The sequence below is a fragment of the Anas platyrhynchos genome, chromosome 2, assembly GCF_047663525.1.
Source record: "Anas platyrhynchos isolate ZD024472 breed Pekin duck chromosome 2, IASCAAS_PekinDuck_T2T, whole genome shotgun sequence".
NCBI lineage: Eukaryota > Metazoa > Chordata > Aves > Anseriformes > Anatidae > Anas > Anas platyrhynchos.
The window spans coordinates 149,994,882-150,011,791 of record NC_092588.1 but is presented as its reverse complement, the minus strand read 5'-3'; the positions used below and the strand labels follow the sequence as shown (position 1 = coordinate 150,011,791).

The 16,910-nt window shown below is 36.5% G+C and overlaps 1 protein-coding gene across 2 annotated transcripts in view; it reads right to left on the bottom strand.

Annotated features, from left to right (window-relative positions):
- The window catches only part of PTPRN2 (protein tyrosine phosphatase receptor type N2), a 643,897-nt gene that overhangs the window by 249,780 nt on the left and 377,207 nt on the right, over nt 1–16,910 (bottom strand). The window lies entirely within an intron of this gene.

Below are 16,910 nucleotides of genomic sequence, written 5' to 3'. Positions count from 1 at the left end.
TATTTTGATTTGAAAAACACAGCATTTTGTGTATTATTGGAATCAATTTTGATTAATTTCTGATAAGGTCTACAAAAGCTTCCACCCCCAAAAAGTTTCCTGAACAAACAAAGTTGACAAATTATGACAAGGAACAAATGCCTGCAGGGTTATCCTGAAAGGATTTGGATGTTCTGGGAATTTATATAAATGAAGGCACCAGCAAAACAGCACAGCTCTCTATATTACATTGTCACATAGCAGGAAGAGTTGATGCTCCTTCAGGTAACATTGTGCCACATATAAAAAACGAGCAAATCTGAGCAATTAGTTTCACCAAATGTTGAATGAGAATCTGAACTTCCTGCTGTCTTGCAAGTGAAGCTATGAAGGAGAAAGGAGACTTGTTTGTCACTTTTAGGATGGGTGAGAAGATGAATGCAAGATAATTAACAGGTTGCTGCATCTCTTGTTTCTGATAGCCAACTTAATTAGATGTTCTGTAATTTTGTATCTGGACAATTCCTTGGGTCAAGTTAGGAATTTAATTCCCACAAAACCTCATCTATAATGGGTAAAAGTGCCAAGGTCTTGTAAAATGGAGATATATGTAGGATATAATTATATGTAAAGTGTATGTGTTTTGTGTATATGATGTATGGTGCTGGAATAGGATTTGCATATATTTGAATATTCATTAGATCTTCAATATCTTGTGAAACAAAATGCAATAAAGGAAGGAATAGAAACAGAGATAACAAGGAGAAGATGCATCTCTTTCATTTTCCTAATTTCACACTGTATAATGATCTACCCATCTATTTTCTTATTTGAAAATATCAACAAGATGTTTTATATTATAAATAACATTAAATAATAGACATTAATAATGCATTATAACCTTGCATTCAATTACAATCTTTAAATTAAATTCAAACATATTAATACTTAAATAATAATTAATATAAAATTAAGCTTTAAATATAGGACCATAATAGTTTGTGGAAATTATATTAGTAGTTATAGTTCAAATACCTTAAGAACATAAACCTATCTAAATCAAACAGCAAGCACTGTTGACAGTTCATCAGAAAGAATCAAAACCCACCACTTATCTGACAATTACAAAATATAAATACATTTTCCTTTATCATATCAATCATAATACTGCATGTACCCCATTCTGTTAAACTATTATTACCTGTAGAATTTTACTATCGACTTAAAACACACTATGCCACATTTTAAAGTTATTATTTCAGCAGCAGTAGTGCTAAAGGAAGTTAGCATTTTTATAAAACCTAATACATCTGAAGGGAAAAGCACTCAGAGTATCTAAATATGTTTTTTATGCACAGTTTGAACTCCAGCTGTTCAAAGTGAAGTGTCGCCTTTGGTGTGGAACATGAAGTACTTGGGATAGAAAAGCAGAACAGCATCAAAGGAAGACCAACCATCTGATGCCACCAAATACATGTATTGATTTCAGATTCTGAAGGATTCCTTTACTTTCAGTATTTAGCAGATCTAATGAAAGTTTGAACTGACCCCAGTAAGTTTAAATCCTGCTTTAACTAATGCAGTCTTTGAGAAGGACATACAAGTTATTCTATCATTACGCTTGCTATCAGAAATTATAATAGTAAGAAGATAGTAATTCAGAGAGAGATACATGACACATTGGGCCTTTGGACTACAGACATTACAAAAACTACAAATGTTACCCACATTTACAATCCTCACTAGACCATGAAAAATAAACTATTTTGAAATATCTTTTATGGAGTAGGCAGAGGTTACTTTTTTTTTTTTTTTTTTAACATCATCATAGTTAAAATTCTTAAATAACGAATTTTTCCCCCCAATGGTTAATATTATATGTCATGTTTTCAGCATTAGACAAACTATAAAGAAATTAAATTAATTTGGGGATTGAACTTTGGCATTGAGTCTTTTTTCACACTTATTGCTGGTTTTCATTCTATTCACTATTTATTTTACTTATTAGTAAATATTGACTTTCAAAAGGACCATGTTCATTACTTCATTTGTAATAAAATCAGAACTTCCTTGTAGAACGAAGAAATTATAGAAACAAGCATAGAAACAAACACACACATGCAATAAATAAAGAAAAATAAAAATGCAAGGTTTGACTTGAAAAACACAATATTTTGACTTTGTTCACCATTTATTTTGATTTTTTTTTTCTAGAACTAAACACTTTAAAGGCCAGAACAGAGATTAAAGCACAACTGAAACCATGTATTTAATTCTAATAGAAATCATGCAAGGTGATGTTGAAAAGGAGACAATTGCTCTTTACCTAAACCAAATTAAAGACAATCTTTTGCTGTTTTGGCTAGCAGGAAAAATATAATCCATTCTCCATCCCTTTCTACATCTCTGAGTCATGTTTAAGGTCATAATAAAGGAACTATAATTTGATTTGGCTATTCTACTGAATCAGTTTGGAGCAGTCTTTATCTGGAATTGAGACATTATAAAAAATTGTCTTTCTTTGCATGAAGTGAAGATGCACCAGTATGGGAGGAAGCATTGCACATATGTTCAACAATTTTTTTGAAGAACCAGAGAAAATGATTTTATGAAAATAAGAACAAAACAAGTAGACAACTCTCTTTATCTTCCTTTATTGCCTTTGCTTTAAGCGTATTTTAAAATATCTTTTCTTAATGGATATAATTCTTGCCATTGTTCATATAATTCACATCTGATCCATACACAGGCAAGCTCCCTGGCAGAGTCTGGAGCACATACTTGGGGGAACCTAAGACATTGCTAAATAATCATTGCATCTAGTAGTCCATTCATACAAATTGCTATTGTAGAGCAGAGTATGTGTGCCCAAGCTGCCAAGGTGAAATTCTGCATCTCAGAATTCTCTGCCCTCCCAAAGACTGGCAGTGACAGGGGATGGCTGGACACATGCCCCAGTCTGTTGATCTGCCATGGAAATGATAGCCCTTGGCAGAATAAATGAGTAGGAGCCATACATAACATTTCACATTTTGCAGCTAAAGCTATCTGAGCATGTCTGGCCGAGTCCTGTAGCTGAAACTATCCTGTGTGCATCTCTGCACAGCCCAATTAATCTCACTTTATTAGGAATTCAACTCTGGAAAAAAAAAAAAAAAAAAAAGACATTTTCCCTACTGAGCTTGCATTTTTTTTTTTTTTCTGTTTTGCTATTTTGTTTGAGCACAGTGTTGGTTATCTGCCTGATAAGACCAAAGGTGACTGAATAATTTGCAGTTATCATGACAGCATTTAAAAATAAATATGAATTTATTATACAAAATTCTTTTACATGTTTGTAAATTCTCCCCAAACAGGTTGGAATTATGCCTTTGTTAGATCTAATTTGAAAAACAGTACTTTTCTTGTGCATAATTTTTATGCCATAACTCACAATTTGATTCAGGAATGAATCTTGGTGTAAGGTCATAACTATTCTGTGCCTCACTGAATTCACTGCCATGATCCATAGAGGCACTGTCAAATGGGAAACTTACCCTCTTTTACAGGGTCACATTTTCATAGGGGTTCAGTTCAATTCATTTGAAATTTAACTGTTGTGCATTGATTACAGTTGGACACAAAAGGAAACAGAGCTGCTTCTGTTTTGTGATTTGGAAGGAAATATATCCTTTATACAATCATACCTATGTCAGTTAAAGCCTTCGTCTTCGATATGAGATTGGAAGGTTGTGAACGAATGAGATAAAAGTGATTTGCCCCAAGTCACTCAGCAGCCTACTACCAGAACTGGAAATTCCTCACTGTCCTGAAGCCAGATTTAGTGATACTACATTACATCCCTTGGTTCAGCAGTGAAAAATGTCTATAAATATTGATTGTTTAACATGTTCACCCCAGCCTGGAATTTGCAATCAAACACTACCATGGAGTATTTCAGAATGAAAAAATATATATGCAAAAGTAAAGCAAAACTATAGAGCTAAAGAAAGCTGGACTAAATACCTCGTATTTACCCTCAGCTAACTGCCATTTTTCTGAAGAAAGATAAATAAAATTCTTCTGGGAAAAGGAGAAGCTACCTTTGACAGAACAGCAGCAATCAATGCACAATAATAAAATCATAGATTAACTGAAGGGTTCTTTATTATAAATACATCTAACAATTCATTGTACTTGGTACTTTGGGCCCGTTTAAAATTGAGCTGATAAAGCAACACTATTTCTTAGACTGATAACCAGCACACTTATTTTCAGAGAGGTCAGAGGCTTACTTGTTTATTTATCTGAAGTAGTCTTTTAGCTCTCTGATCTCCCCAGTCTATTGTCATTATTAGTCTTCCTCGAGTTCTGCTTTTCAAATACCTTGTCTCCTGCTCACTTTGCATTTCCTATTCAGCAATTTAACCCTACAGACAGTTTATAAAACAAGATAAAAATCCATAAATTAGGCGTCCATGGGTGCTTGTGCCCTATATCTTTGTCAAGGATGATCACAATCAAATGCTTGTTTCTTGAGACAGGCTGTCAGCAAGCACAATTACAGGTTCTCAACTTGTCCTGCCTTAACAGAAGGTAGAAGTAAGGCTCTTGTAGCAAGGGAAATAGCTTCATACTCATTCTTCATCTTTTTCTTTGTGCCTATTTTGTTAATTCTATTTATTTTCTTTAAAGTTTCTAATTAATACTCTTTTGTAAAAGCAAAACACAATTACATATGCAAAATTTATATTCCTTTCAGAGACAGCATGAAAACTGGAGTGTAATGTAAATGCAGCCAAGCCAGGTTTAACCCGGGGCTTTGGCAGCTCTGCCGTGTCACTACAACAGTGTGAATGAATGCCAAGGTTAGGTGCTGGTCCAAGGTGCCACCTTTAAACTGCCAACAGCACCCCCAGTAGTTTAAAACCTTTGGAACATTGGTATACTTCTGATCTTTTTTTCCTCACGTGAAGGCCAAATCCCACCATCATTATGTTGAGCAGAAATTTTGCTGTGGACTTAATTGAGATCAAAACTTAAACATATATATATTTATATATATATATGTATGCATATATATACATATAACTCGATTTTAGATGAAGACATACTCTTAGGACAGAGAATGTGACTTAAAACCATGATCCCTGACCCTTGGATAGTAGGAAGAGTAGACTCAGAAGTATATGTCCTGTAGTGATAATTTTTGGATGTATGTTGTGGACCACCATCATCTGAAGCAGGACCTATTACAACAAATTCCAAATTGTGGTCTATTGAGCATGAAAAATGATAAGGTCGTTATAAAACCCTATATACCACAGGTCATTATGATGAAGTTTAGTGGGAGGGGAAATAATATTCTTCTGAGAGGAAATTCACACTTTTAAAAGATTCATCCTAAAGTGAGCCTTAGTACATTGCCAAAAAGAAAAAAAAAATCAAACAACAACAACAACAAAACTCCTTTCCTTGATACCCGTCTCCCATCCTCACCCTAATATGCTCCCTAAGGAATCCTCACAGGACAGGCTCACAGTCTTCTGTCAGAGTAACTATTTGAAGAGTCTACAGACACCTGTGGATTTAAGACCCCTGCATTCTGCAAACATTTAAATATAAGTCTCTCAACGTAATTTCCTATTTCTTCTTAAAGGGAGCAAATATCTCATCTTTAATACGAGCAAGCATCTAGACAGCCAAGCAATGTACTGACATTGGGGCACATCTTGGTCATGACTTCCACTGCTCTCTCCTGGCTGTCACATTTTCTGCTTCTAGAAAATATTGCTGGTTACACAATGTTTTTTCAGTCATAACATACAAACCATTAATTAGTTCCCTTTGATTCCAGTAATTCAGGCAGTTTTTTACCCTTGTACTAATCCACTCACTGAGACTGAAATGTCTGAATGTGAATTCTGACATAGGAGACTATGTCAATAGCCTTGCTTAGGTCAAAATAGATAAAATCCACTGTTCTGTGTTCATCCACTGAGACTGTCATTTCATTGCAGAAGGCAGTAAGGTTGGTCAGGCATGATTAGCCCTTGATTAATCCATGCTGGCTAGTCCCAGTCATCGTCTTGTCCTTCATTTGCCCAGAAACAGCTTCCAAGAGAACACAGTTGATAATATTCTTTAGACCAAAGTGGCCTCTAGTTCCCTGGGTCATTCTTTTTGCTCTTTTCAAAGATGAGTGCAATATTTGCATTTCTCCAGCCTTGCCTCCATATCTTTCTACCATTTAAGAGGATAGAGTGGCCTTTTGGTGATTTCAGCTACCTTTTTCTGCACCTTTGTATGCATCCCATCTTGTCCCAGGGGCTTTTCTGTATTAAGATTTCTCAAGAGTTCTTTGACTCAGTCACCTTCTATTGTTGTAGATTCTCTTCTTGAAAACTGTCTCTGCATGTAAAGTCCCAGCAGACCTTTTTGGTGGAGGTCACAAAGACAATACTGAGTACATCTGCCTATCTGCATTTGTTGTCACTAAATCACCTGCCTCCTTCAGCCTTCATGAAAGCCCTCATAATTTTCCTCTTTTTTTTTTTTTTTCTTTCTAATTCAGTGGTAGAACCTCTTCTTGTTGCACTTGACGTCTCTTGCCAGTTTGAACTCTGGTGCAGATTGGCTTTCCTAGCACCATCCTGGGTTCTGTATTATTTCTATATTTCTATATTGCCTTTCTTTCCTGTATATACCCTGTTTGTACTGGAAGTCATTTTCCTGAGTAACAGGACAGAGCATTCTCCTGCTTTATTGTTCCTAGAGACCTGCCAGCTCCCCTGAACTGTTTTGTCTTTAAAGTTTTATTCCACAGAATCCTACATAGTGGTTTCCTGATAAGTCTTATCTCCTTAAGTCTAGGGTCTACTACATGTCTTCTCCATTCCCCTCTAAATCATGAACTCCTCGATTTCATGGCCAGTACTTAGCATGTATTTACTACAATTATATATTTTGATATGAGTAGAGAAAATTGACTCATTCTATCAGGATTTTCACTTTTCCTACAAGACTCAAAGTGTGTTTACACTTTATTCAGAGAACCTAGGAAGAACCATCAGGGTGTAGTAGCAGGCTTGCTACTCACCTACATTGTACAAGGTTACTGGCCTGGGATAGTCTCCTTGTACCATAAAAACACCCTCCTTATGACCATACTCTGAATTCACTCTGACTTCACTTTGACTTCATTCCCTTTTGGTTCAATGTTGTGGCTCATAAATTGCAATAGTCCATACCTTGGTACCATATGCTGTCATTTACAATTTCTGCAAGGTATTTGCTTCTAAATCAGATAAGCTGCACAGCTATAAATAAGATGTGAGGCAGGAAAGAATCAAATCAGTGAAAAGCAATGCTGTCGTGACTGATGTTGTCTGTGTTTTGGAAAATCTGTTTTGTCCTGGTGAGGCTGGGCACCCAGAATGGCACCCTAAGTTTTACTGCTTCACATTGTTTTTCGGTCTTGATTTTTGAAAAGGTTTAAAAAATTTGTATTCCACTTTATCTTAGGCATCATGGGCTTTATTCATCCTAACTTACATTTTTTAGAGAACTTAAAGACACATTTTTTGAGGATTTTAACATTTTAAAGTGCAGCATACTCTAAATTAATTCAGACAGGTGACCCCAAAATGCAAAGGCAACAATATTTGAGGCCTCAGAGCTCTTGTGGTCTCGGCATTATCTCATCTCACAGCATTTCAAAGTCTTCAAACAAGTATTCAGCCCATCTAAAAAAACTTTCTGCCTTCAGAAACCAAAGCTCCAGGGTTTTTGATCTCAACTCTTTAAGTCTTTCCTTAATCTTAAAGGCTTTAGATTTGGTAACTCCTTCTCTGCTGACAGACCTTGTTACTAGAACATGCAGGTCAGAATCAGATAGCTGGTTCCCATTTCAAATGACTCTTTCTATGTGATTATTTATTTATTACAACTAATATTTTTTTTCTCCTATGGACACCAGATAACTGGAAAATTATTACTCCTTTAGTCTTTCTTTTCTTGACATTTACCAAAAGGTACTACTGAGGAATGAATATTAAAATTATCACCACGTGACTCCTGAACTCCTGATGCTCTTGTGGTTCTCTCCTTTTTTTTTTTTTTTTTTTTTTTTAATTCTGTATATCTCAAGAATGCAAAGGTTTCCAAGTAGAGGAAAAGATATGGAGCCCTTCCTATAAACCAAATGGGAATTTGTTCCATGCTGATCTTTGTTTTAATTTTGCCAACACCAGTCCCCTTCAGACCTTGCCTCCACCCTGTAGTTCTGAGTGCTGAATTTGTGTTTGAATGGATGAGCCAGAGAAGGATGAAGCAAAAGGCCCTCTCAAGCAGTAGATAAGGGTAACTTGAGGTAGGTTTGGGAAAGGAGAACCCTTGCTAGTAATTTGAAGGTTATAAATAACTAAGAAGAGCAATTCTCTCAGAAAACCCATAGAGATTTTTGCACAGGACTGGAGTGGAATTCAGATAAGATGCATTAATATAAGTTCAGGAAAAAATAATTCCTAAAGGTGAGATCTATTAGATTGTGAAACAGGCTCCTGCTGGAAGTGGTGAGAGGTGAATGGTTTGGGTCATTTAAAATTGAAATGGACAAAATGCTGAAGGATAGTTAGAAAGGCTGTTATATCATTGAAATGCTTCACATGGAAGTATATTTACACTGTCAACACCAAGCATTTCCATTTAAAAAAAATTGCTGCTATACATGTGTGTCAAACAGTCTATGTTTAGAAAAGCAAAAGGTAATATTCTCTTTATCACCCATTCTATGTTTCTTGTTATTATTCTGCTTACCAGTGGGAATGGTTTTATTGCTTTCTTTCATACAGATGCCAAAGAGAAGAACTGCAAAATGCATAGTGTTTATAACATTATAGACAGTTAGAGTTTTGATTTTTTTCTTCTTTTGGAGTGTAAAGATCAGAATGAAAATGTCTTCTGCGATTTGATGATTTTTTTATTTTTATTTTTTTCCTGAATGGAAGAACACCTGAAGTTTTGAAGTGTAATTTGGTGCAGAATATGCAATGTTACGTTGCAAGCAATGTATTTCCAAAAGAACTTTTCTCTTCTTAAGGCAGATATGTAACTGCCACTGACAACAGAAATTACACATCTGCCATAGCAAACTGCTGTGTCGTGCCCTTATATGGCCATTTTGTTACACCAGTATTTCAAACACTTCATATCCTTCACTAACCATAAGAATATCACATACACATGATTTTTAATTAGCATAAAATTTCATATATGGAAACACTGAGACTTATCATTGTTGCTTACTAATGTCTACACTTTAGAAGCATAACTTCTATGGGGAAAACAAACAAACAAACAAAACAAAATAAAACAAAACAACAACAACAAAAAAAACATCTGCATGCAAATACAAAAGAACACTTCATACAAAACTAGGCTGAAAATCAGCAGGTGTTTTACAGTATGTATCTGTTTGAACAGAGAATGTAACATTACCTTCTATACAAACCCCAGAAAGCTGAGAGGGGTTTGGTCAAACCTGAGTGCTATAGCTGAGCATCTCAGCACAGCTCTGCAATCCTGGCTCTCCATGGCTGCTCTAGGGCCCCAGCAGGACTTTGCTGATAGCTGGTAGCCCAGATGACTTCTCATACTAAATTTGACACCAAGTAGATATAGGAGGTTCTCTTTTAAAAAGCGTTTTGTTACACTTGGTAGCAAAGCCATTTAATCTGGCACTTTGCTTGGGTTAATTAGTCCTGCAGAGAAGATGAGTAAATCAGTTCAAATCACCATAATGTAACCAACCTGCTCTTTGTACCTAAGTTGGCTCACTAAATGCTCTCTTAGGTATCTGTTCAGGGTGCTGCAATTCTGGATTATTATGTAGTGGTATATCCTAAGACATCAAAACACAGAAGGAAGCAAGCTAACCAGAATGTGGAAAAAGAAGTCAAAATCCCATTTTCTATTGCATTTAGTCTCTCCAACATATAATTATCTTTGAAATAGATAACTGGGACAAAGCCCTTGACTGGACAAACCTATTTTCAAATCTTGGGCTTATATGAAGGTAAAGTAGTGCAACAAGTTTGATGAACACATTTCATGGACATGTAAATTATCTTTCCCAGAAAATTATTAGATCTGGAATGTTACTCTGACCAGAGCATTAATGTTAATTTTTCTTGGCTTACATTGACGCAGTTTTCAAATTTACAAAGAAAACTGGCCAAAAAAATGGAGAAAGTTATTGCAGAAATGGAATAAAAATTTTGTGTTATAGTAGGCTGGATGCAATTGATTTTGAAATCACAGTGAGGTAAAGAACATCGACATGACAAAAGATATATCTAGTTCTTAATAATTCTAATCTAAACTTAAAAAATACAGCTAATAAAGTAAATCCTATTGCTAGTTCTATTAGCACAGAAGAAAGCAAGAGTCACAGGTTTCAAGGGCATCTGAAATGTATGACATCTGAAATGTAAGCATCCTCTTTAATACTGCTGGGGAAGAAACACAAAGTATTTGAGATGGACTTGAATGCTGAAGTTGTCCTGTTCTGATCTTATGTTTAACTAGCCCAGGAATTATTGCTTCCTTCTGCATTTTCCACAATGAAAATTTATTCATTTAACAACTGTTGGAGCTTGTAAGATTCTATGATCTAAATTAATGTTAACTACTGTCACAGTCAAAGAAAATCATAAATTCAAAACAATAGGTTGCTGAGAACATCGTCAGAACAAAGTTACTCACTGCATGACCAAATTTGATCGTATTTCATATTGGTTACTTTGGTATTCATTCATGGTTTTAGAAATCCCACTAGTCTGCTTACTTGCCCATGCTTTTCATTTATGTGGATGACACATACTTATCACAGGTCATCTAACACTTCCTAAATGCTTTTGTAATTTTACTGCTACTGCTTCAACTCAAAGTGCAATGTTGCTTGGAATAGTATTTGATCTATATCAGTCACAGTATTTAATTCTTTGCTTCAAAGAATATTCTGGTATCATAATATAAATCCTATGGATTTCTAAATGTTGTTCCAAAGATCAAGCTTTACATCTCAAGCGATAAGCTTGTGTGATTTTACTTATTAGTGTTTGTATACATGCACTCTTATTAGTAACAGTATTGTTGCTTTTCAAGCTCAGAACAAGATGCAATGAAAACTTTGAATCATCAGAGCCTAAGGCTCTGTTTCTGCTTTCCCTGGATCACCTTTGATCCAAGATTTTGCATGAGTTATGAATGCGTTGGCACTACGCTGGCACTGAACAAAATGTGTAGTGGCAGAAGGAGAAAGCCTGCAGTGATCAAGGCAAGGACACTGATGTGCAGATTGCAACTTTCATGTGAAGGAGAAGGGCATTAAGCTAAAGAGACTACATTTGAAGCCAGTCTACAACTAATAATTAGCTGGTTGACATTTTAAACTTCAATGTTTCCTACTGACTGTTCTGTTTCGTACTTAAAGAAAAGATACTGCCACCACCATCTACTTATAGTACATTCAGATCCACCTGCTGTGGCGCTAAGTGATGCAAAGAAAAAACCTCTAACTAGAAAATCTGAATCATGGATTTGTGATAGCTCACTGTTTAAACCTGAGATGTTGAAGTCCACACTTTATCACCTGTGTAATGACACAGGCAGATCTAGAAGGAAAATCTCTGTTATATCCTGGATACCTACCTTGAAATAAGGCAATCAGAGGTACCTTCCTCTCTCTACTGACTACAAGGGAATATAAGTGACTAACACAGACTTACATGGCTAACTTTTGATGTTTAGATCACAGCAGATAAATGCTCTCCACGCTGTGAAAGAAAAAGTGACTTAGAAGGATGGAGCAGAGAACAATCAAATATACGCATCATAATTTTTTATTATTATAAAAGAAGAATTGTAAACACCATCTATATTCATCTGTCCCAACATGCCCACTAAGTGATTTATGTTGACACTTACTATGAGACAAGATTTGTAAAAGAAGGCAACATCTTTTATTCAATGGATTATGCATTTTACTCGTTTTTTTTACAGCTATAACAGTGGGTCCAAAATATTTTCACCATTAGAGTCCTTCCTTCTCTCACATCCTTAAGGATCAGTACTGTAAAAATTTTACTATACAAAGAAAATAAGTGACAGTAAAGATACATTTTTAAGAGTAATTTGAAGAAGAAAATACTGGCTATTAAGACAGGTTTAGGAGTTCCAAGTCTCAAATTAGGTAAAGGAAAGAGTTATTATTTCCATAAAAATAGAAAATTAAAAAATCAGAGTCATTACATAATGTACTTATTCAAATAACAGGTCAGGATAAACACTGATTATACAACCCTGTGAGAACGATTTGCATTCTAGCACATGCACACAGTAAATTAGAGACTGGGGTGCTATCAAACACAAACTCCTAAGAGAAATTACTGCATTTGTTGGTCCTCATCAAGTAATTCAATCAGTGTAGAGTTCAAACTGAGCCAAGTCTTAACACAAAAATATATTGTAAGTCCATTACAGGAATAGCTCTAGTGAAGGTTGACCTTCTGGGAGTTGCACCTCTGCTCATCATGGCAATCTCAGCTGGTATCAGAGTTAGATGGACAAATCATAACATCCACTCTGAATAGTCATGCACCACTTCCCTATCTCTGCAATCAACTGAGCAATCCCTTCTGTATTTCTTCCTACCGGACACGTAAAACAATGAATTTCTGCATGCCCTTGTAACAACCTGCATTTGTTAGAACCACAGAGTCCAATAAGCTTCAGTGCAGAAGAAAAAGCCAATAAAAATACTGATTAAAGTGAAAGAAATGGCTTTGCCAGTAAAGCACACTGGAAAACCAGCACTTCCGTGCTTGTGTGCTGATTGCTACATGTCTGATAGGATTGTGCTTCATCATCAGCTTCTTTATTGTAAAACCATAGAGAAAGGACGAGAGAAAACAGCTGGGACTTTGGTGAGAAATCTAATACGTAACAAAAACAGAAGCACTGAAACAAAAATAGTGACATTCAGAACAAATTCTATGAACCTGCTTGAAATGGAAGATACTGGGTTGTGGGCTTTCTTGTCTCCCCCACAGAAAACTGAAGAAAAGACAAAGGGCAAATTCTGTTTGAGAACAGAAAGATGTTTGTGGAAAATAGAGAGGACATCAAAAAGGTTCTTCAGCATTTCCTGGACAGTGGGCAAAGTCTGGAAGTGCAGTGCCCAGTCACAGCTCCCAGGGACGAATATCAGTGGTGGCTTTAACCTGTGGTGGCTCATGAGACGTTCCCATCACCAACACCCAGCTGCCATCTTCCTCTTTTTCAGTGACTTGCACTGAGTGGTGTTGAGGAACAGTACTTTCTGTGCTCTCCAGTGCAGTATACATTTTCATGCTTCATCCCCTGACCTCACATCCTAGTGATGACATTCCCCACAGAACACAAAATTGGATAAATATGGAAAAAGTTATTATGTGAGCTTTGGCGGAAGAGTTTTTTCCTCCAGTGTCAAGTTAAAAGAGGTTCCAGGTGAGAGGAAGCCAGCTGCATCTTCCAGGATAAAAAAGGCAGCTATTTGAACCTAATTTGATATTTTATTTCCAGCAGCCTAAAAAGCCTTCAGTTAACTAAAGGCCAAGTGATACTCAGCAGAAGAAAATTAAAAAAAATGTAGAGAGAGAAGGACGCTTTTTAGTCCCTCTAAAGTGAAATGCTGTGAACCATACAATTCCAATTTCAACCTCCCACTTAAGTATTCATGTGGATATCCTTTGCACTGCCGTGGGAGTAAAGGCACTCCCAAAGTCACAGTAATATAGCTCTTTCTCATGGCAATATACTTCAAAGGAATAGGTTTACAGATCTACTTACAGGTGCTTAGGATCGATTTGAAAATGTGTGAGGCATCAAGACTCAGCTGACCTCACAGATTAAACATGATATGTCATTTCTGCAATAACTTGGGAAACCTTCCCAGGGCTGTCTGCCTCCCATAAATCTTGGGTTTAGTTAACCAAACAGTGAATAGGAACTTCTGTCTGTTTGCAAGTGGCTCTATAAAATATTTGATCATCAGAGGACTCAGTCACACTGTGAAGTATGTCACAGATACGGAAGCAACAAACATTATAGTAACATCCATTAATGAAAAAGAAGAAGAAAACAACCAAATCTGGAAATCAGAACAAGGGAAGTGGATTTTCTAATTTTATGCAGTCAGATCAATTAAAAAATGTATTCATGACCTAACAGAATGAGGTCAGTTCAGAGCAGAGAAAAGAAAGGTTCAGACTGAGCAGTGTGGGAGTGAGATGTGGTACAATTTATGATATTATTTCTCACAGGCAAGTACAATGTTAAAACGTTTATGTTGTCTTTTGAAGCTGTAAACACTCCAAATATTTCTATTAACTAGAGAGAAGTTACTCTTCCAATTAAAAAAATATTACACAGTAATGCTAACAGTCCTCGCGCAATAGATTTTTAGGCATATGAAAGAAGAGAAGGTGACTGGGAAGAGTCAGGATGAATTCACCAAAGGTAAAACATGCCTGATCAACCTCACTGCCTTCTCTGAAAAAATGGATTTGTGCACATGCAAAAATGTTTCCCTCATTTAAGTGCACTCTTGGCAGTAAAGAGAACATGCTTAGGAATAATAGGTACCTTGCAGTTCTAGGTCATGATGTATATTTAAATTTCAACATATCTGAGACACCAGGAAGAAGCCTTACTTCATGGCAGAAAACATCAAAAACTTGAATATCAAATTATGATGCTATTGCAGTAAAGCTCATTTCATTCTGAAAACCCAAATCCTATCTCTATTTTTCCTTTAATGAGCATTTTACTGAGGAACTCCGATACTGTGAAGTTAAATAGCATCATTAATTTCTCAGAGACAGTCAGAGGCCAAGCAGGATTCCATTAGTCCTCAGAAGCCTTTGATGAGGTGAGATCCAAAATACTACTCTACATATAGCACTTGATGGACCCAAAATGCAGTGACTCCAATAGCTTCTTTCTATCAAACCTGAAAGAGTTCTCCAGGATTGCTCTTCCTTCCTTTACCAAAAATCACAGAAACACAGGATCATTTAAGCTGGAAAAAACCTCTAAGATCATCAAGGCCAACTGTTAACCTACTAACACTACTAACCTAACACTGTCAAATCTACTACCAAACCATGTTGCTAAGCACCACATCTACACTTTTTTTGATTTCCTTCAGGGACAGTGACTCAAATACTTCCCTAGGCAGCCTGTTCCAATGACTCATAGCCCCTTCTGTGAAGACTTTTTTCCCAATATCCAACCCAAACCTCCCTTGGTGCAACTTGAGGCCATTTCATCCTGTCCTATCACTTGTAACTTGGGGGAAGACAGCGACTCCCACCCAGCTATAACCTCCTTTGAGGTAGTTGTAGAGAGCAATAAGGTCTCCCCTGAGCCTCACTTTCTCCAGGCTAAACAACCCCAGTTCACTCTACCACTGGTCACAGGATTTGTTCTCTAGACCCTTCACCGGCTTCACTGCCCTGGACATTTTCCAGCACCTCAATGCCCTTCCTGCAGTGAGGGGCCCAAAACTGAACACAGTATTCAAGATGCGGCCTCACCAGAGCTGAATACAAGGGGACAGTTGCTTTTCTAGAGATTCTGCCCACTCTATTTCTGATACAATCCAGGATGCTGTTGGCCTTCTTGGCCACCTGGGAACACTGCTGGCTCATGTTCAGATGGCTATCAACCAATGCCCTGAGGTCCCTTTCTCCTGGGCAACTTTCCAGCCACTCTACCCCAGCCTGTAGCGTTGCATGGGGTTGTTGTGCCCCAAGTGTAGAACCCAACAATTAGCCTTGTTGAACCTCATACAGTTTCCTCAGCCAATTGGTCGAGCCTATCCAGATCCCTCTGCAGAACCTTCCTATCCTCGAGCAAATCAACACTCGTGCCTAACTTGGTGTTGTTGCCTGCAAGCTTACTGAAGGTACACTTTATCCCCTCATCCAGATCACTGATAAAGATATTTTTTAAAAATATATGAATAGTAAATTAAATATAAATATGAAATAATATTAAAATTAAAGATATAAAATCATCATTTGTGGAAAACCATACTTTTGTCTCCTCCTTTCTTGCTCCAGGAAAGATATACATTGAATAAGTAGTAGAAGTTGCTGATGATATTCAACTGTAAACTTTGTTCTTCACTGACCATCACCACAATAACATTAGAATACCAACAAGAATCAACATCAAAAATCATTGTACGTAAAAAGAGCAGCTCTGAAGAGCTAGGGATGTGTTCACTCTACCCTCAGCTGAAGGCAGGCCTTCCATTTCCCAGGGCTGTGCAAACCTTTGTGTTTTATCGCTTTCCAAAATGCAATTTTGGATTGCATTAAACATATATTTTTAAATCGTTTGTAGCCTTCAAGGATTGTCACTTCATGCTAGACAAGGTATTAGTCATATATATGAGCCATTTGTGTTACTTCCTCTAGGCTGGACTATTTTGATTTACTATATCTGAAACTGAATGTGAAAATACTATATTGCTGTTTCAGAATTAGAAAGACCCACTGATCAGCTTAAATAATACTATTTTAAATAGAGAGTAATTACGGGACGGAAAGCACTAATTAGAGTAATGGGATGGAATTGTCAAAAAACACTAGTTACTTTGCACTGTGAGGCTGAAGCAAAGCATCCATTGGTACCATTTATGCCACAGGGTCATTCACCTTTGCTTTCCAATACCAGAACAATATGGTTCAGCAACCCTGACAGCAACACAAATGTTTATTTTATATAAATGTTAATTTGTGCAGCATAGATGGTATTAATTCTTTTTTAGATATACATGAGAAGGCAACATAAATTAGGCAAAACAAATTTTATATTTGTCAAACTTCCTCACAATTATTGGA